This window comes from Ictidomys tridecemlineatus, unplaced genomic scaffold, assembly GCF_052094955.1.
Source record: "Ictidomys tridecemlineatus isolate mIctTri1 unplaced genomic scaffold, mIctTri1.hap1 Scaffold_182, whole genome shotgun sequence".
Lineage (NCBI taxonomy): Eukaryota > Metazoa > Chordata > Mammalia > Rodentia > Sciuridae > Ictidomys > Ictidomys tridecemlineatus.
Window position 1 is genome coordinate 399,810 of NW_027521572.1, and position 21,769 is coordinate 421,578.

Genomic DNA, 21,769 nt, shown 5'->3' on the forward strand with positions numbered 1-21,769 from the left:
AGAGATTGAACATAATCACCTTCCATTCCCAATCAAAACAGAAAAAAAATCAAAACCTTAAATAACTCAGCTCTACAACAATGAAAACAACAAAAGCTGTGGAGATCAACAGCACCAATGCCAAGAAAGCAAATATAAAAAGAGAAGAAAAATTTCAAAACTCAGCAAATGTCTTGCTTTGACACAGAGGACAGGAGAAATCATTATTCTAAAGTATATGACCAGTGTTTTATAACTTCAAAATTAATAGTAGAGAACAATTAAATATAAGAAAGGATCCTTATCCTTATACAACATGAATCTGAAAAGTTATATCCATGTTTTTAGCAATGACAAATTACTGAATTTTTTCAAATTTGATCAAAATTACTTTTTGGCTGACACCAAAAAAGTATTTGTTGTCTGTATTAACTATTTCTCCTGATTATAAATCTTAGAATTATATGATTATGTCTCATAAAAAATTGTATATTCAAGTCTCAATAAAATCATAATTGCTGCTAGACCTGATGGTCCCTCTTGAACCACAAAATAGATCACATCTCATATTACATTTAATTTATACAAGATTCCTAACAAGCTAGGTAGTTGGACTTAATTCAATAAGCAATAAAGAACCAATGAAAGTCTAGGAGCAAGGAAATGATATGATCAGAGCAGCATGACAGAAAATTTGCAAATGAGATTAATTTTCCATCTCATGTTTACAATAAAAAAGGAGGGAGGGGGGTAATTGTATCCACACTGATCAAATCAAAGGAAAATTTAAAATATATTTAATTTAGTTAAATATTGGGAAACTTACCAAAAAATATAAAATGGAAATAATTTTAAAAACTAATAAAATTAGAAAATTGAAAAAAGTAGGAAAAACCTGGTTAAAAATAAAACTTGAATGTGAGTTTTTTCCCACATGCTTTGCTTTACTTCCTGCTTTGTTCCTTCTATAGTCCAATCCAAAAGGCCATGATAGCAGTCTTTTCATCTGTTAGAATCTTTGAGATGGACAGATGGAAAGGATAGAGGTTATTGACTATGTAGTTTCAGTTCATCAATGTTTTCTTCACTTTTTTTCCTCACTTAATAGATACTGGAGATGATGAAATAGAGAAAGCTCTATTAAGACTGCTGAAAACAGCAGAGTTGCTTGACTTGTACTGGAGCTACAGGCTGAGATAGATTGGATTATTGGCCCTGGTCTGCCCCCTCCCTTGGAGCACCTGCAGGGTGCCTCCCACTAAAGGTGGAGGGTCCTCCCTGTCTCATGACTTGGAACTCACCCAAGACACATGCTTTGGATTTAGAAATATGACAACGTAGAGGCCTGAAATGTGTTTGCTGTATACCTCTGTCATGATCATTAAAAAAATAAAAGTTCCAGAAAGAGGACCATGGATTTTTAGTTCAGGAATCCCAGCTGAAAGATTTGCAGCCCAAATCAGAGCTTCCCAGTTACACCTGAGCCTAGAGCTTCCTGATTGTGATACCTCAATGCATGTGTTCCCTTGAGGGACTTTGAGACATTGTGGCTCTTTATTACACAATATTATGGAGGCAATGGCTAACATGTACACAGGCCACAGTGATGCATTCATTAACTGGACATCTTATGTAATTTTTGTGTTTTAGTTAGTGAATTACTGCTCTAAATTAAGAGTCACAACAAGGGGGGGGGACAGTTTATCTACACCCTCAGTGGTGTGCCTGTGAGTTAAGTTTCCTCGCCCTGAACCTCCCCTTCCAACTTCCCACTTCCCACATCCCACATCACCTCTCCTATCTGCTAACTCAATACAGGGCACATGGAGCCCAACCCACACAGTGCGAAGTTTAGCAGCCAGTGGGAATATCTGACCCAAGAAGAACAAATCAGAGGCTGTGTTAAGTGTCTTTCTAAAGAGTAGAAAATGATGAAGAGGTGGAGAAGTTCTGTCCTCGGATCTGAGAGCTCTGAAACCATGAGCCAGAATAGAAACCTTCCTCCCTTAAGTTGTTTATGTCAGGTATTTTGGTCACAGCAACTAAAACATGACTAATAGAATCGCTTCTATTCCCTTATACTTTTAAACTGCTATGTCAAACTTTAAAATCTCATTGTAGAGTTTTTGGTCTTTTTTAAATCTCAAACTATAACAGATTTCATTTACGTGAAAATGCATACACATGTTCATCCATAAAAATTAATGAATACCACTTTTATAGGATCTAAAAGGTAAAATGTCTTCTGAGAAAATCTTTAACTCATGTGACAGAATAAAAACTTTTTACAGTGTTCTGTGCATTAATTACCTTCAGAAATTCTATTTCAGCAAACTTAGAAGGCTTCTCTTAGAAGTTTCAAACAAGGAAAATTTAGATTTGCTTCTAGTGTACTGCCTACCATAGAGTCAGCACTTGCTGTATGCCTCCTGGAGGATTTAAAAGCTGATTGGCCCACTGCACTATACATTTTATTGTTATACACACACAAATAAAGAGCAGCAGAGAAGAGCTGGAGTAAACCGCCAACTGGTAAAACCATCTCAAGTAATGAAAATCCTAAGAATAAACCCTGGGTGAAGAGAAAACTAGCAGGAGGAAAAAAACTAAATGTCAAAAGTAAAGAAACAAACAATAAAGAAATTTATTATTTTTTTAAAAGGTGTTTTCACATGGGATGCTGTTTTTTAACCTAATTCTCATTGCTGAAGCCTCTGAACTAAAATTTTTAGTGGAAAAACTGTATGACAAAAATCATATGCATTTTTTAAAATATTTCACTTTGAAGAAATCTTTCAATGGCTAAGAAAGTGTACTCTCCTGATAGAAATAAAAAATGGTGCAGAATCAGATACAACACCTTTGTGCTTATGCAAAACATGAAGTTAGACTCAGAGTCATGGAAAAGACCAGATTAGTTTAAAATGTTTATTGACTACTTTGAAGTAACATGGTTGACTTTTGGTCCAATACGTTCTTACTCTTTCTCAATATGTTCTTGTGCCTACCTCACTATCAGTAGGATGACATTAATGGATGATTTTTTTTTTTTTTTGGATTGGGGATTGAACGCAAGGGAACTTAACCACCAAATGATATTCCCAGCAGTTTCTCCTTTTTATAGAGACAGGGTCTCACTAAGTTGGTTAGGGCCTCACTGACTTTGAACTTACAATCCCTATGAGCCATGAGATTATGGTCATGTGCCACTGCACCTGGCAGCAAACACATTTTCTTAATTTTTTTTTTTGAGAGAGAGAGAATTTTAATATTTATTTTTTAGTTTTTGGCGGACACAACATCCTTGTCTGTATGTGGTGCCGAGGATCGAACCCGGGCCACATACATGCCAGGCGAGCACGCTACCACTTGAGCCACATCCACAGCCCCAGCAAACACATTTTTAAAAAAGAAAAAAAAAACAAGGGTGCTGGGGTTGTGGATCAGCGGTGGAGCACTCTTCTCACAGGTTCGAGGCCCTGGGTTCGATTCTCAGCACCACATAAAAATAATAAATAAAATAAAGTTGTTGTGTCCAACTACAACTACAAAAAAATAAATATTTAATTAAAAAAATGAAGCATCTCTTATCACTTATCCTGGTGTTTCCAAGGCAAAATCAGGAACTCACTTTTCCTGATGTTATGGTTGAAATATATTTTTATGCATGCTTGCAGAATTAAAATTTCAATTTAAGGAGTGTATATCAGCAGTTTTGATAAACAAGAAGTTTCCAGAATTAATTATTCAAAGAGCAAAAACTGTTATTTCTTGAATTATTCAGGATTTTGTTCTGGGTAGTTTTTTTTTTTTTTAAGAGTGAGAGAGGAGAGAGAGAGAGAGAGAGAGAGAGAGAGAGAGAGAGAGAGAGAGAGAGAGAATTTTTAATATTTATTTTTTAGTTCTTGGCGGACACAACATCTTTGTTGATATGTGGTGCTGAGGATCGAACCCGGGCCGCACGCATGCCAGGTGAGCGCGCTACCGCTTGAGCCACATCCCCAGCCCGAGTTTTAAATGTTCTTATTGAAGAAGAGTTTTAAGGGATGAATTAATCTGTTCAACAAGAATTCATTGATCTTTCACTATATCTCAGGCCTTTGCATGCTGCTTATAATATAAAATTCAATCAGAGCCAATTCTAAGTGTTCAGATTTACTATCTTGTAGTACTCATCATAATTCTAGTACAGGTTGCAGTAGTAGAAATCTATCTAGATTCATTAGGAAAATACACACACACACACACACACACACACAGGCAATAAAAGACTAATCCTTTGGACTTAATCAAAATATAAAACTTTTTTGCATCAAATAAAAACATTAAATAAATGAAAAAAAACCCTACAGAATGGGAAAATAAATTTGTAAATCATGTGTTGAACAGGGACTTATATTCAAGCTCCATAAAGAATTCTCACAATTCAAGAATGAAAAGTAAATAACCCAATTTAGAAAGATGGAAAGAATGTGAACAGACTTTTCTCCAAAGAGGACATATGAATGGATAAAGAACACATGAAAGATGTTCAAACCATTAGTTAATAAGGATCTGAACATCAAAATCAATGAATGAATAGTTATAATCCAAAAAATAGATCATAGCAATGTTGGAGAGGACTTGAGAAACCTGAAAGCCCCTCATCCGTGATGATGTGGTGGTTTCTAACAGGCTTACGCATCAGACTCATTGGGCAGAGTTTGCAACATACACATTCCCAGACCAAAGCCCCAGAGAACCTCACTTACCAGGGCCCCCTGTAGGTGGCCAGGGCCTGGGCAAGTGTGTAGGGATGGCCACGGGTGTCAGGAAGACCCCATTCCTGCCAGTTGAGCTCCTCAGAGGCCCAGGTGAAACAGGATAGGAGAGGCTCCCTGGTGGCCTTGCCTTTGGGTACTAAAGGTTCCTCAGCAAGGGACATGTCAGAAGTACTAAAGCTGCCTCACCAAATGCCACTCAATTTTAAGATAAAGAAGGCTGCTGTGAAAATGTCTTGCTATACTTATAATTTAGAATCACCAAAAGGGATTCCAACATAACAATCAAACCTTCCTTCCTTTGGCTTAAAGAGTTGCTAAATCACTAATGCCTCAGGGAAAACATTGTACTTTATCATTAAATAGTATAATGTTGCCATTTCTTAAGTGATGATATATTTTTTTAAAAATTCTAAATGTTAACTCACTTTCCTCTAAAGATGCTGAGAGGTACCTGTGAATGTAAGCCACACAGGAAGTCATTCAATGCATATAAGGGATAAATGCCATCGCTGACAATTCACCTGACGCTGACAAACCCACACTGTTTGTGTAGGAATTTATATGTCAGCTCACTTTACCAACAACTATTTTCTTTTATCTTTGATTTGCTGCCTTCTGGAATCTGTATCTGAGTACTTAATTATCCCCTAGTTTCTACAAACTATTCCATCTTGTATCAGCTAGGATTATCTGGCCCCTCCTGCTACATATTTACATTCATTAACTGGATTATTAAGCAAATACTGATAGATTACCAACAATGCACAATTCACTGAGATAAGTGCTCCTGAACACACAGAGAGAAAATAAGGGTCAACATGAGCAGCTCAGTGAATGTAATAAAAACCACTGCAAGGTAAGGACCCTATGACAGGGTAGACCTTATGGTATTAAAAAAAATCTTAAAAAATAGGTCAGAGGGCTTTTTCAATTCATGTTGAAGGATTAAGTAGCTAAATCTTATTTCATTTAATTTACTTGTATTGAAATCCATGGCTCCTTATAATAGCATCTCCCTTTCTGAGTTTTTGCAAAGACTATTTTCAGTAATCTGGTGTGGAATACTGTCAGGCTCATGGCTCTACATAATCCATTGGTGCTTCATTACTTGGTAAACAGGAACATTTGCTTTTCACCAAACATCTGGAATTCTGCAAATTTCTGTGTTATGCATCTCTATATCACAATGAATTCCACTTTTATATACTATTATAATGCACCAATTAAAAATAATAAATAAATAGAAGAAAAAGAATAGAGTCGAGGAAGAAGAACAGGGAAGGTGTGGGTAAGAAAAGGGAAGCATTGGGTGGTTGAAATCATACAAATTATATGCATTTATGAATACATCAAAATGAACCCCACTGGTAGGTATAACTATAATACACACACACACACACACACATTTTTCACACACATACAAATATGACTATATGTGACCATATGTATACATTCTTTCCACTAAGAAACCCTTTACAACTAATATAAAACATATGAAACAATAAAACATTGTGTATGTGTGTATGTATATATGTGTGTGTGTATATATATATATATATATATATATATATATATATATAACAAAACATTGGGAGAAGACTGTAGCCATCACTTCCTCTATAAGACTCACAGACCACGAGGTGATAACACAGGCAGTCACAACAAATTTTAGTGTTGGTCAGGTTGCTACAATTATTTCATCTGATACTTCTAAATAAAATTAGTTCCAGTCCAGAATTAAGTTGTAAGTTCATATCTCTGATGGTCTGGGTTAGTAGGGAACTGTGAGTAAAACAGATTTTTCTAACATTCCCCTCTATTACAGATGCACCACTTATTCTAATTTGTTGAAAGAAGAAAAAATAGTTTAAAATCCAAGGTGTATCGTGCTCATTATTTTCTATCCCATTTTTCACCTTCACCTGGCTGCTGTTGGAAAGGACTTTCTAAACAGGGTTGCTTCTTGCTCACTATTGAGTTCTAAAAGAAGGCATGAGTGCTGCATGATACTCATGAGTTGAAATCTTGGCTTTGTCCCTTTCACTTGTTTGATTATGGAAAATTAGTTAGCTTCCCTGGGCCCCTATTTATACATCAGTAAATGTGAGATGATTAAAGTACCTACCAAGTTTTCTTGGTATATTTAAATGAGATAAGGGATATCAGCACTAGAGGTCCAGGAGAGCCTGGACCTCTAGTGCTGCTTAAGGAGCTGCCGTTGCTCCAGTGTTACTGAGTAGCACACTGCTCAGGGGCACAGCACACACAGGTAGACCGAGAACACAGTTAAGGAAATACAGCACACAGGGATACCTGACAATCTTTTCTAGAAATCCAGTCCATATTCTAATCTCTACATCTCTTTTTGGATAAAATATGCAGCAGTTGGTGAAATTAAGATTAATCAACATAAAAAGTAAATAATAGGGAAAACATTCCTCATGCTATCTTGCTTGAAACTACATCATGGGCATTCTGATTTGAAGTATGAATTATTATTACTTAACTAAAAATAGATTTAATCCAAATCTTTCTTTACACTTTATTGAAAATAAAAACAAAAAAAAAAACAAAAAAAAAGAAAATAAAAACATATCATCTTGGTAAATTTATAGAAAAAAATTAAATTATTCATACATTGAGCTCTTTCCTGTTTTGTTCTTTTGTGTATTTTCTAAATCTTATACAATAAAAAGCTCATATTTTGGAAAAAAGGAAACCAATATAATTATTTTAAAAAGTAAAGCAACCAGGTATGAATCTTTGAAAAAATATTTGGCTAAATGAAAATCCATGAGAGTAAAGACTCCAAGCGCTTGACCCTAGATTAAAAGCACCAGTTTTCTACTTGTTTTAGCTGATGATGTTCATCAAGATAGAATTTCTCGAAGTCTCTTTCCCCGTCTGTAAATGTTAATGTGATCTGCATTTTCTTTCCCCCTGGACCACTGCAAGGATACAAAAGCACTCACTTGGGAGCCAGTCCAGGCTGCGGTGTCAGTGACATGAGCACCAGCACCTCACAGAAGTACCACACTCGTCACTGACAACGCAACATGTGTGGGTCATCTGCTGCTCATTAGGAAGAGACCATTTACTACCTGGGTGACCACAGGATCCTAATTCATCAAGAGTCGTCCCTGATTCCTGGCATATGTCTCAGAGAGTTCTGAAGTTAAAATGACATCCTGTAGCAGTCTTTATGAAGGGATCTCCTTTGGCAAAGCAGGCCTGGTGACCTTTAGCAGACTGTGTCATTACTGTTGATTTCTCTTCCACTGACCTGTCATTTTTAAATAAGGCCTTTTATTGTCACACACTTTCTGTCATGACATCTAGCACATGCTCAGGAGCCTCTCTGGTGTCAGGCTCAGCCCTGGGTACTTCAGATTCACCAGACATGAAGGACAAGGTGACCCACCATGACAAAGGGCTTCAGCAGGGTGGGTGGTGTTGGTGCCACCCCTTTCTCAGGAAGGCTTTCCTTCAGGGACCCCAACAAAACAACTCCCCAGGTACCCCCATCCTTCTCCATTACATCACTGTGCTTGGTTTTATTCATAAAAATGTTCACTATCTGTAACAATCCAATTTACACATGTGTTTGATTATCTCCATCTCTCCCCATGACTGACATTCCCATAAGGGACACATGATGCATCTAATCACTCCTAGATTCACAGCCCTGGAACAAGGTCTAGAAAGCCGAGTTTCTTTTTCACTCTTTACCTAAGAAATGAACTGCGAGAACAGCTATTTCTGTGTTGCTCTGCTAGCAGGTATGGGAGGTAGCGTGACATCACATCAGTTCCTCAGCTGCTGGGAATGTATATGGGACACCTCTCTGAGTTTCAGGGCTCTGAGCAGCTCAGAAAACTTCTGATCTCAATGCAAATACTTCTATTTCTATACCAAAGATTAGAATTTCTTTGGAAGCTATTGAGCAGCTTCCACCCCATCACTATTCTTCATTTATCTGCTTCCTCTATGCCAAGTTTATCATCATTGATGGTTTCTGATTTATGATGACTTATGATTTTTCAACTTTATGATGCTACAACAGTTGTACACATTCAGTACAAAACACACCTTGAATTTTGAGTTTTGATCTTTCCTCTTGCTAGTGATAAGTGGCAGGATATTCTCTGGACGCTGGGCAGTGGCAGCAAACTGCAGCTCACAGCCAGCCACATGATCTCCCTGTGTCTCAGTTCCAGCCCAACTCAGTCATGATCACTGGCAGTATAGCCAGCCCAGGGTCCCATCCAATGAGCTATTCCAGAGACCTAGAGGAAGCCAGATCCATCAGCACACTTGGTAATGGGTCCATAGTCAGTGAACATCACGGGGACCATTATCTCAGCACCTGCCCCACAGATCAAACTCCTAGAGACACAACAATCCCCTCGGGCACAAGATAGCACCTGTACCCCTAGAGACCCTGGGAATAGGCCTGCCAACTATGGTCTCCTGTCACCACATGACCTGGATCATACCCCACTCAATTGTGATCCTATGGGTGATTCCGTTAGCCCAGAGACTAAAGGGAAACCTGTACTTGCAGAAAACAATCTTTAAAGACTGAGAGAAGGGCATGATCCTTCAAATGCACAGAAACCAATGCAAGGCTACATGCATAATGAAAAATCACACAACCATGAGACCACCAAAAGAAACTCAAAACTCCAATCACTGACTACAAAGAAATGGAAATAAACAAATTAACCAAAAAAGAATTCAAAATAAATATCTTAAAGAAGCTCAATGAAATGCAAGATGACACAGATAAATGACTAAATAAAATCAGGAAAACAATGAATTAACAAAATTAGAAGTTTAATAAAAAAGCTGATATCATAAATAGGAAAAAATACAGAAACCCTGAAGCTGGAGAATATAATGGCAGAACAGAAAAATTCAATAGAGAGTTTCAATAGTAGACTCATCGTGCTGCCAGATGGTAACCGAACCATAAAACAGCTGGAAGACAGTAGAGGGGACTCTCCACAACACCTGGAAGACAGTAGAGGGGAATCCTGCACAACATCGGCTTAGGCAAGCATTCCATTTCTTATCTCTCTTCTTCTCTTTCCAACAAAAGGACAGGCAAAGGGGATGCATTGAGAGCTAAAAAGGTCTGCAGTTTGCAAACCCTAGGTCTGATAAGGGCTAACAGACACACAGGGAACTCCAACAACTCAACAGCAAGAGAAATAAACCAACTGAAAAATAAGCAAAGACCCTAAACAGACTGTTCTCAAAAGAAGACATACAGATGGTCAACAGATAGATGTGAAAAAAAATGTTTATCATCACTAATAATCAGGGACATGCAGAGAAAAATCACAGTGAGATATCACCTCACACGTTGGCTTGGCTGCTATCAAAAAGACAAAACATATTGGTGGGGTGTGGCTGGGCAGGATCTCTTGTGTGCAGTTTGGTGAATGTAAATTAATATAACCATTATTGAAAATGGTATGGGGGTTCCTCAGAACACTAGAGGTAGAATTGCCATAGGACCCAACAATCCCTCTTCTGGTTATATGTTTATTCACAATAGCTAAGATAGGGAAGCAATCTGAGTGTCCGTCAGCAGATCAAGAAAATGTAGAGAATAAAGATACACAGTTGAAACCTGTTCCCTGTGATGTGGATGAATGTACAGACACTATGCTGAATGAAATAAGCCAGACCAAAGACAAATTCTGCATGGTCTCATTTATGTGAGGATTCCAAAGAGTTGAACTCACATAAGTAGAGAGTAGAGGCTGGAGCTGGGCAGTGGGTGTGGACAGGGAGAAGGTAGATTCTGACCAAGGGAACAAGGTGGCCTAAGGCTGTAGTGGTCTAGTGCACAGAGTGACTGTAACAAACAGAAACACACTGTGTATTTCAAATTGTTAAAAGAGTAGGTTTAAAACATTTTTACCACAATAAAATAAGTATGTGGGGTGACAGATATATTAATTGGTCTGATTTAATCAGTCCACACTGTAAATATATGTCAAAGCATTACATTGTTCCCTATAAATACACATAATTATATTTGTTAATTAAAAGTAAAAATGATCTTTAAAAGTATAGAAAACAAGGGCCCACAACTGATGTGTGACACTGGACTGTGAGGAAATCCTCATTGCAAAGCAGGGGACACCAGGTAGTTGTTTTGACAAGTCCTGCTGGGGCTATGACATCCATCCATGTGGGAAAGACTTGAAGGCTGATTCCCGCTTTACATGTCAAAACCCAGTTCTAGGGGGAGGCTTGATGCCAAGGTGACAGATAAAATAGTAACCCTCCACAAAAGGACACTCTTCCCTCAAAGAGCAAGCACTGAGCAACTCCAGAGAGGTGGGAGAGACTGAAGCCCACAGGCGTGCTCCTCTTGAGAAGAATGCAAAACTACTTTTTAAAAACACTGGTATTTTTTAAAATCAATGCTCCATGTAATTCTGGTATTTTTTCCCCCAAGAACTTAAAAATACCCATTATAGTACTTGATGTTCTAGAATAATCCCAGTCAGATTCAGTTGAGTCTGTCTGCTAATCCCTGGCTGGCAGCTTCAAGAACCTGTGCTTCTTTCTGTGATGGCGGGGGGGGGCACTTGAGGAGGGGGTAAGAGGGGAAAGAATTTAAAATGGTGTCTGTTCCTTAGGTGGGCCTGAAGACAAAGTAGTTTTCTTAAAAGTACTTGGTAGGACTTGAGGCATGAACAGTGATGTTTCTGGAACACGGTGATGGTGAATGCCCTCTCCCACTTCAGCTAGACATCCAGCATGGCCAGATCACAAGGGTCTGGGGCATTTGGTAAGCCAAGGGGCTGGAGGCTGTGTGACTTCGAAGGAAGCCTTCTCCTGGCTGGCAGGGTCACAGTGGAATATGAAAGGACAATGTTGGATGGAGTGTGCCTTTGCCCTGCCATGATGGGAACAGTGCTGAGAACAGAACTTTTGGATTTTTTTTAAATTTTTTAATTTTTATGTGGTGCTGAGGATCGAACCCAGTGCCTCATGCATGGTAGGTGAGCACTCTACCTCTGAGCCACAGCCCAGACCCTTTTGGATTATTGACGGAAATTTAGCTTCATTTGTATCCAGAGGCTGGTGGGACCCTGAGACATCTGGAGTACTTGATATCAACATGATTTTCATGGCCCTTTATTTTAAACTGAAGAAAGGGAATTGGATCATAATATAGAACACCTTTCCTTGTTTTACATGATGAGGAAATGATATACTGTAAGCCAGTCTGTTTTCTAGATAACCAAAACGGTCTTTTAGATTTGGAATGTTGTAATCTTTCTAATGGAGGAGTGAGGTGAGAGGGGAAAGAATTAAAAATGGTGTCTGTTCCTTAGGTTTTTTAATTTAATTTTTTAATTTTTATGGAGGGTCTACCAAAATACACTGTGTGCTGTTTCACTAACTTCATTAGTAAAGGGGAAAAATGATTTTGATCATTCCTGGTGGGTCTCCAGGGACCTGAGGCCAGCCTGGCAGCCCCACCGGATGGTCCTGGACTACCACCTGGAGCCACGCCCTGGCTTTGGCCCTTTTACTCTCTTCCATGGTTGTGAATACATTCTTCTTACTTCTCTTAGGGAGGTGATTCCTTGGCGTCTACATTACCCTCATCACACTTTTAATTGGACATTTTATCTGCTTTGGATTTAGTAATCATGTGACTCTTGTGAAAATCCTAGTTAAAAAAAGTATAACAAGCAAACAAAAAAAAATCCAGGGGTTTAGCTTTTAATTTATTTTTTGGGGGGAGTGGTGCTGGGGATTGAACCCAAGGCTTTGTACATGTAAGGCAAACACTCTAGCAACTGAGCTATATCCCCAGCCAGGGTTTTAACTTTTGGCAGAGAGTTGGCAGGGTTTGCCTAGGAGTGAAGTGCAAATTTTTAAGTTTTGTTTTTTTTAATCTACCTGGAAGTATTTAAACTCAAGTTTTGGGCATAGTGGTACACAACTATAATCCCAGCAACTCAGGAGTCTGAGGCAGGAGGTTTGAAAGTTTGAGGTCAGCCTCAGCAACTTAGCAAGACCTTATCTCAAAATAAAAAATAAAAAAGGATCAGGAATGTAGCCCAGGGTAAAGTGCCCCTGGGTTCAATCCCCAGTACAAACAACATCAATAACAGCAACAAAACTTGACTTTTGGTCTTGGCTGTACCTTAGATAGAAGCTACAGGATGGGGGACTTCAGAGACACAGTTTTTTGTATACATATAATTGGGATGCTATGAAGAGGGGAAGAGATGGTTGGATCTATACACATCACTCCCATAAACATTAGCCTATTCATTTTACAGAAATTGTAGTTAATATTCTGAATTAATTAGATTGTATAATCAGTTTCAAAAGCATAATGCAGTGGTGTATAAAATTTAATAATGCATAAAACTTGTTATGGAAATTTAAAGTTTTAGGGCCTAGATGGAATTCAAACATGAATTTTGTATGAAGAAATGAAACAAAATAGTTTTGTTAGAATAATTTGCTTTATTACAAAGGAAAATGTCTACAGCATCATTTAAATACTGTATTTAAATACTGTATTTAAATACTGTATTTAAAGCCTGCATGTGTAATCTTTGTTGCGAATAAACATCTTCAATTTCTAGTATTATATCATCCAATTCCAGGAAAACATTATCATAATGTGAAATAGATGAGAAAGTAAATAGCAATCAGAACTCTCTGGCAATGACAAGGACTGGACTTTCCCTTTCCTAGGTTGGGGCAGCTGCCTGCGGGACGCAAGCTAATGCAAGTGGTACTGCGTTGAGATTTCAGTCCTAGCGACTCAGGCAAGTTACCGATTCTCTGAACTTCAGTCCCTCAGACCACCATGCAGTGAAATGATCCTTCTGGCCCAAGGATGGCTAAAAGTGAAGTGAAAGTGTTACATTCACCATCTCCTCCCGCTATATTCCCTCTACTAACACCTGCTGGTCCTTCTTCTAGCCATGACGCTTTTCTTGTGCATTTTCTTTGTGAGGGGACCATCAGCCACCCGATCAGAAAGCTAGTGGTGGTCCAAGGGTTCTGTTTACTAGCTCTTATCTACTCCTCACCTGCACTGATGTAAGTTAGGAGTCAAAGGCACCTGCTCTGAGCTCCCCTGACAGCATGTACTTTGTTCATAGTGTGTACTTCATCCATCCTGGTGACTACCAGTAGACTACAATGGTCTTGGGGAGAGGTCTTGCAGTTTTTCTCTCTGGAAAGAAAAGAACAAAATCCCATAACTAGCCCCCTGCTACTTTTGGTTGGTCCTGCTAGTCCCTCTCCCACAAGCACTGCAATCCCATTTGTCAGAATAGGCAGAGTTCCCCCTTTTGTGTGTTCAACTCTGTCAAAGGGGAATCAGAGCTCCCCTGTCCTCCTGGAAATGTCAAAGGAGACCTTGTGGACAGGCTGAAATCCATCAGGTGTGCCCCAGTACAGGAACTATCTAGCACGTCCTGACGAAGTACCACAAAACAGAGGTGCCTGTTTCGTCTAGTCACAACACACAAGGTGCTACCTATTTTTAATATCATCCCTGCAACTAGAGCTACTTCTCCATAGGACTCCACAGATGAAGTCTTATGGGACTCTGAGCTGGTAGTTAGCCTCAGGACAGACATGAAGCTTGAATCCTAGTCACTTATTTTTTTGAGAGACCAAAATGGACTTGGAGACATGGTCAAGTTGGCAGCACCAGAATCACCTGGAGCAGTTTTTCTCCCAGCACATTCCTCTAGTCTTCAAGAGCACACACTTTCCATTTCTTTCCCTGCCAGATATGTCCAGACATGTCTGGACACTAGTGGTACACACAGTACAAGCTCAATCTGGACACACTGATTTGATTATAATGATAGGGGATGGGTACCATGGTTAATTTGTAGTTTTGGTGAAGTAATAACTGTAGGTATAATTTCTTTTGTATTATTAACTTCTATGCTTGTGATTTTACTGATCTCTCTTTATAATGGGCAACTTTTATTTTATATTTCTTTAGGTAGGTTGTTAGTTTCATATAATTCAAAATTGTTAGAGTTTCATGATGCTTCAGTTTTTTGTTACAATGCATTTTTATTCCTTTTTGCCTTTAGTTGTTTCTTTTCTGACAATTATATTACTGAACTAGCTTTCTTTTAAAAAATTATATATATTTTTATATATAACTATATATAAACTACAACTACCTATACCTACAACTGTATATATATATATAGTTGTAGGTGGACACAATACCTTTATTTTATTTATTTATATGTGGTGGTGAGGATCAAACCCAGGGCCTCACACATGCTAGACAAGCGCTCTACCACAGACCACAACCCCAGCCCCTGAAATAGCTTTCTTATAAAGGAAATCATTGATGTTTTCTTCTAGAAGTTTTACTTTTATTTTTCATTTTTAAACCACTGGAAACTAATCCTGGTCTAGATTTTAGGTACGAAACCAATTTTAAAATTGGATAAATTGCTTTAATATGAATTGAATATAATTTACTATTTATTAATATTTAATTTTAATAAAATATTTACTATGTGATATTAACATTTACACACATTACTTTTAAATATATATTGTTATCCCTGCATACATATATATGTTTTGAACTCTCTCATTTGCTGTTTCCTAGTTCTGTGGTCACCTCCATTCTACCTCCCAGATCTCAGGATGGAGGTTAGGGGCTTGGGGAGGTGGTTTCACACACTTGCTGTTGCAAGGCTGTGTCTCTGTCCTCCTGCTTGTTCTCCTCTCAACTTCCTGTGAAGCTGCAGCCCCAGGCAGCACTTAGGCAGAGGCTTTACTCAGCCTCTGTTTACAAAGGCTCTTGGGAGTATGCAGTGACACCAGTATCACATTGCACCAGGCTATGTTTATAAATACACCTGTCCACCAAGAGATAACTGGTTGAGTAAACCATGCTGGACACAGGGAATCACACAGAGCCACAGAAAAAGAATGATAAAGATCTCCGTGTCTGGATGAGGAGGAATCTCTTGCAGGTACTGTTAAGTGAAAACATAAGATACAAAGCAGTGTGTAAGGTGCACTAGCTTTTTAAGAAAGGGAGCAAAAGGAGAGTCTATATGTAGATGTACATGTATTTTTCTTATTTTGCAAGAAAAAAAAGTTGCAAGGAGAGGTGTTGGAAGGATACATAACAAGCTAATAAAACGAATTTCCCAAAGAGGAGAGGAAGTGGGGAACATGAAACATGAAACTTCTCTGTACCATAAAATGTTGCAGTTCTGATTTTTATGTAAGATATTTCTATTAAGGGGCTGGGATGTAGCTCAGTGGTAGAGTGATTGCCTAGCATATAGAAGGCCCTAGGTTCAACCCCCAGCATCACTACAATAAAAAATGAATCTATTAAAATAAATGAAATTATAGAGAGAACCTACCAATTACAAAAGATGCGTGTGGTGCAGTGTGTGTGTGAAAGTGAAAGAGAAAGAGATGGGGCAGTGACTGGCATCTTTGTGTTCCTTAGTAGCACAGCACCTGCTCTGAGCTGAAGAGTAGCAGCCCCAAAGCAACAGACCTGTGCATGGTTTGCATTGGTGTGTTCTGCCTAGCTTGTGGAAATTATTATTTCAGACTTCTTCTTTTTAGTTTTCTCTTTATCTATTTTACCCATCATTGCTGTGTATTTGAAGCAGAAGACTATATGGATGTGTGAACCTGTCCTAATGGAAATCACCATTTTAACCTAAATATTGAAAAGCCTTTAAATATCTCTTTTCCTGCATTAAAAAAACAAAAAAAAACCCCACCAGTACACTAAGAATTATTAAACATTTCCCAGTTGATAGAAAATGTTAGAAGGATATTTCTAAATCTTCTCAGAATAAAATACAATATTTCATAGAATTAAAAATATCACTGGTTATAAAATCTTCCATTATTTTATTTACTATTAAAAATACTGCCAAATAGACTATGTCAATTACCTTCTTGTACAACACATGTTGATTTCAGATATCAAAATATGAGAAAAGTGCATCTTAGAGTAGATAAAATATAGGATTATAGATGCTGCTTGAAAGATTATAAGGTTGAATTAAATGTATATTGATTTTAGAATATTACAAAAATCCAAAGAAAATGTTGTGCCTAGAGCAATGCCTGGTACAGGTGACTGATGCTTGTGGATAAATGGAGACTTTTACATGGGATTGGATGGTCACTATAATACAGATGGAATAATGCAAGAAAGTCTGTTTTAAAAGAGATACTAAGCATAGACTATGTCCAGGCCATGTATTATAATATTAAAGATAGAGATTTTTTTAAAATAATGAGGTTAGAGCCCAGTCCTTGCATGGTTTATACCCTAGTAAGAGAGAGAAATGTAGCATCATCTGACAATCAGAGAAGAGATAAGACTAACGCTGCAGATTTAGGAGTCACCTTCAGAGAGAGAAGCTGAAAACAAATAAGCTTGTCTGCCCCATGAACAGAGGGGCAAGAACAGGTCCCTGGAGAGTACTATGTTAGATGGGAAGAAGAGGATCCAGTGAGGAAAATCAAGAAGTGGTTAGAGAGATAAGAGGAGAGACTGGAGAACAATCTGTCATTGAGGACAGAGGCAGAGATGGCTTTAAGAAGGAAGGAACCATCAGCATTGTAAAATTGCTGAGATAGGCCAAGATGAAGAGTGAAGATGTCATCAGATCTGGAAGCTGGGAGGTCATCAGTAACTTCCAGTAAAGTGATTTCAGGAAAATGATTAGAGCAGTTGTCAGACTGTCGTGGGTTGATGAATAAATGCAGGGAGAGTTTATCTGGAAAAAGCTTATGAGGAAGGATAGGAAGCAGCAGGAAAGGAGAAGAAGAGCAGAAATGGAATCAATAAATGCAGAGAAAAAAAGGGGCACCTCAACACCTGGAGACAAAGTGAAGGACTGAACATGCAGGTGCAGGAGGAAGGCAGGGTGGGAGGCAGCTGGGCAGGCACCAAGACAGGGAGCAGGGAAGAAAGGCAGTCTGGCTCAATCCCTAGCTCTGTCCCTTCACATGTTAGAGAAGAACCCTCAGAAAGAAGATTCCAAAAACACTCCTATAGTAAATATGGTGCATTTCTAAGAGTTCTTCTTCTTATGATTTTAATGTAGGCTGATGACATAAGTCCAAAGTTTGATTCTAGGAAAGACTCTTAGGAGGAAACAAAATTTCTAGTGCATGGCTTTATGACAGTTTGGCTTTTAAGAGTATCTAGAGGTGAAATAGCAAATGGATTTCATGCTGCATGCCAATGCTGATGAGGTGCCAATGGCTGCCTGAAGCTCTGGTTGGAAAGAGTGATGTTTGAGCAAGATTCTAGGCTCAGCCCAAGGAAGGGTTATGGATTAAAGTTGGCCAGGGGCTTTGAAGGTATAGTAAGTAGCAAGAGCAGTGTCATGCATTTGCTGACCCTGAACTAGAGGAGAAAATGGCTATGTACCTATTCAGACAGTTCTCCATAAACGTTATTGAGCTTTCTGAGGCGTACTGAATTATAAAGATTCCCATGTACATTCTCTGAGAAGTAGAAATATTTTACATTGCCCATTAAGGATACAACACAAATTGCAGCACTTAGGTACAGTAAGTAGGTTTGACATCCTTTTATGAACGTTAAGACATGCGACCAGTTCACATTCATTAATAGCTTGTCTACCTGCTTAAGAACTATGGAAAGCTGGGTGCAGTGGTGCATGCCTATAATCCCAGCAGCTCAGGAAGCTGAGACAGGAGGATTGTGAGTTCAAAGCCAGCCTCAGCAACAGCGAGGCACTAAATAACTCAGTGAGACCTGATCTCTGAAGAAAATACAAAAAAATAGGGCTGGGGATGTGGCTCAGTGATTGAGTGCAGGAGTTCCATCCCTGGTATTAAAACAAACAAATAAAATGGAAATATCTGAGATATGTCCAAATCTTCCTTGGAAAAATTTCTGGGTTCACTTTACATTCACAAAAAGGAGATTGAGGTCCCAATACTTCATATCTAAAAAAATGGTCATGACCATTTTATTTTGAAAACTTGTAAAATTTACTTTCTTTAATGATGTATAGCATAAGCATCTTCAAGCAATGAAATTTCTTGGGTGAATCTTCCCATACAGTAATTTATTTTCCCTTCCCTCTCTCTCAGTCTCACATTCAAATACACACACAAACACACACACACACTTTTAAAAACAGTGATACCAAAACATGGTAATGCAAAGCCTTTCTGGCTGCAGAGGAGGCAGAAGGCTTTTCATGTAAGCCAACCCTGAATGCTTCATGGAACATGGCTTGAAAGCCTTTGCTGCAAAATTTAGTGGCTTCCCTAGGCCACTAAACAAATTGTTAAAGTAGAATGTTAATTTTTCTGAACAGGTGAACTGTTGAGGATGTTCATAAAAAATGGTAGGCTTTGTCCCCTGAGGCAATGACAATCATTGAAATACATTTCCTGGAGTGTCTAACAAAAGCATGTGGCAGCAGTGAGTGAAGTTCAGTACAAGGAGGCTACCAGTTCCAATCCCAAGCTTCTCCTGAACCTGTGAAGACCCCATCTGCTTGCTGTTCCTAACATGGTATGAAGATGGCATCTTGAAGATAGCACTGCATACAAAAATGATGCCCAAATTTTGATCTTTGTATCTGCATTCTACACAGCAGGAAAGAGGAAAAAAAGGAAACAAATTTGCTTCTTTTAGGAGATATCCTGGAAAACCCACCCAATAATATAATAGCCAAAAATTAACACAAGGCCATATCTAGCTGCAAGGGAGCCTTGCATGATGCTCATTGGTAAGACAGAGTGAATTATTCACAATGATACAGGAATATCTAGGCAGAATTGACCATCCCTCTTCATTTTGCATGTGTTATGTGTATTCACTTTATGTGTATCACAGTCAAGATGCAGAACTGCACTACCTGCCAAAACCTCTCTTGTGCCTATTCCTTACATTTACACCTTTCCCTGTCTCTACCCACTGGCAACCACTGGTCTGTTTTCCTTCATTATAGTTTTGCTATTTCGTTGACATCATATATAGAATCAGATTATGTAACCTTTTGAGACTGGTTTCTTTCACTCAATATAATGGCTTTGAGATTCATTTAGCTTGTTGAATATACAAACAGGTTATTTCTGTTTGTTGTTGAACAGTATCCCATGATACAAATGTACCAGTTTTATTCATTCATCTTTGAAGGACATTTGGATTATTTCTGATTTTTGGCAATTATAAGAGTTGCTATTTGTGTGCATGTTTTTGTGTGAATGTTAAGTTCTCTTTCATGCATACATTTTTATTTTGAGCTTACACACAGGACGTTAGTGTATTTTCTCCCCACTGTGAACTAAATACACCTCCAGATTTTGCCTGATCCATAGCAAACAGAGTACAACGGTTAAGAGTACTGTTCCTTGCCTATATTTAAATTTCCACTCTGTTATTTAATAGTGATATAACATTAACATAAAAATGGTAATTTTTAATCATATCACCTGAGGCAATGATTATCATTGAAATACATTTCCTGGAGTCTTTTTAAAATGCATGTTGCAGCGCTAAGAGTTCCATTCAGTACAAGGAGGCTACCAGTTTCAATCCCAAGTTTCTCCTCAGCCTGTGAAGACTGTTACTTGACATCTCTATCCCTCAATTCCCCCCTCCTGGAAAACTAGGACGAGCAGAGTTCCTGTCTTCCAGAGAGTCTTGACAACCCTATGCTTGCTGAGGTCAAGGCAGTGTTTCAATATTTTCCTATCCCTACTACCTAGTAAAGTTCATGGCAGAATATAAGACGCTCCTAAAGTTTTTGTAGATTACAAGACTTCAGCAGTTTTAAAAATCCTTATATAACTCTTTAAGTACTATTATGTCTTCGTTTGTGAGCACCTAAGCAGCCCAAGAGTTTCTCTAGGCAGTTTGAAAATTTTTTTCATTAAGATAAACATGAAACAGCCACATACCTATTTTAAACATTTTTATCACAGAAAATTTTCCTTAAAATTCACTCCATGAAGATTTCCTTTTATGGAAATGAAATAGTAAAGACTGAAGAGCACATTCACTAGCTTCAGTGCCTTTCTGACATCACACTAATTTACTTTCTGAATCAAAGTGTGCAACTAAGATTAAATAGAAGCTATGGATTTCAATAAAGGCTGACGCCCGCTGGCGCTCTACCCCCGCAGGTCTGGCACAGAGCCGGAGTGGGGCGGTGGGGAGCGCGTCTGACGCCCTGAGCGACCCTCCTCTCCCACGCCTGCCCCGGGGCATAGAGTTGTCAGAGAATCTCGGGTTTAGGTGATTTAGGACAGTTGGCCCGGGAAGGGCAGATCACTTTTCCTGTTTACAGGAAACGGGGGTCGTGATGGTTGGTCCTTCCCGGGTAAACTGTTCAGACAATCCACGTTTTCTTCCTGTGTGTGTGTGTGTGTGTGTTTGTGTGTGTGTGTGTGTGTGAGAGAGAGAGAGAGAGAGAGTGTGTGTGTGGGCTCTTAAGGTGAGTGTTCAGGGAATGGTATTTAACATCAAACCCTCCATCACAGTAGGTCACTGAAGAGTGGTGGTAGCCAGATACTTTGTGGGACAGTAGTCTTTAGTTTAACTTGTAACAAAATCTTAAGATTTGATCGGCTAAAGGATTAAAAGCAAGCTAACTTAAAATAACTCGTGCTCTCCATCCCGCCCCCCTTCCAGTAGGTAGGCCCTGAATGCATCAGGGAGGAAATAACTAGTTTTCTGGAGAATATTCAGGTGAATGACCGCCTTAGAGACCTGAAGCAGGAGGTCTGATGAACAAAAAGAGTAATGTGGTTTTATGCCTTAAATAGCATATGTTTTGCACCCGATTCCCAACATGTGGTCAGACTGATGATGTCATTGGACAGAGGACAAGGTGCAGTTACTTTGATTTATTGTCCTGAGGTGAAGTGTAGCAATGAAGCCCCCTCATAGGGAAACCATTTATCTTGGGATAGTTTCCTTTATAGCTGCAATTTAACCGCTACTGAGGCTG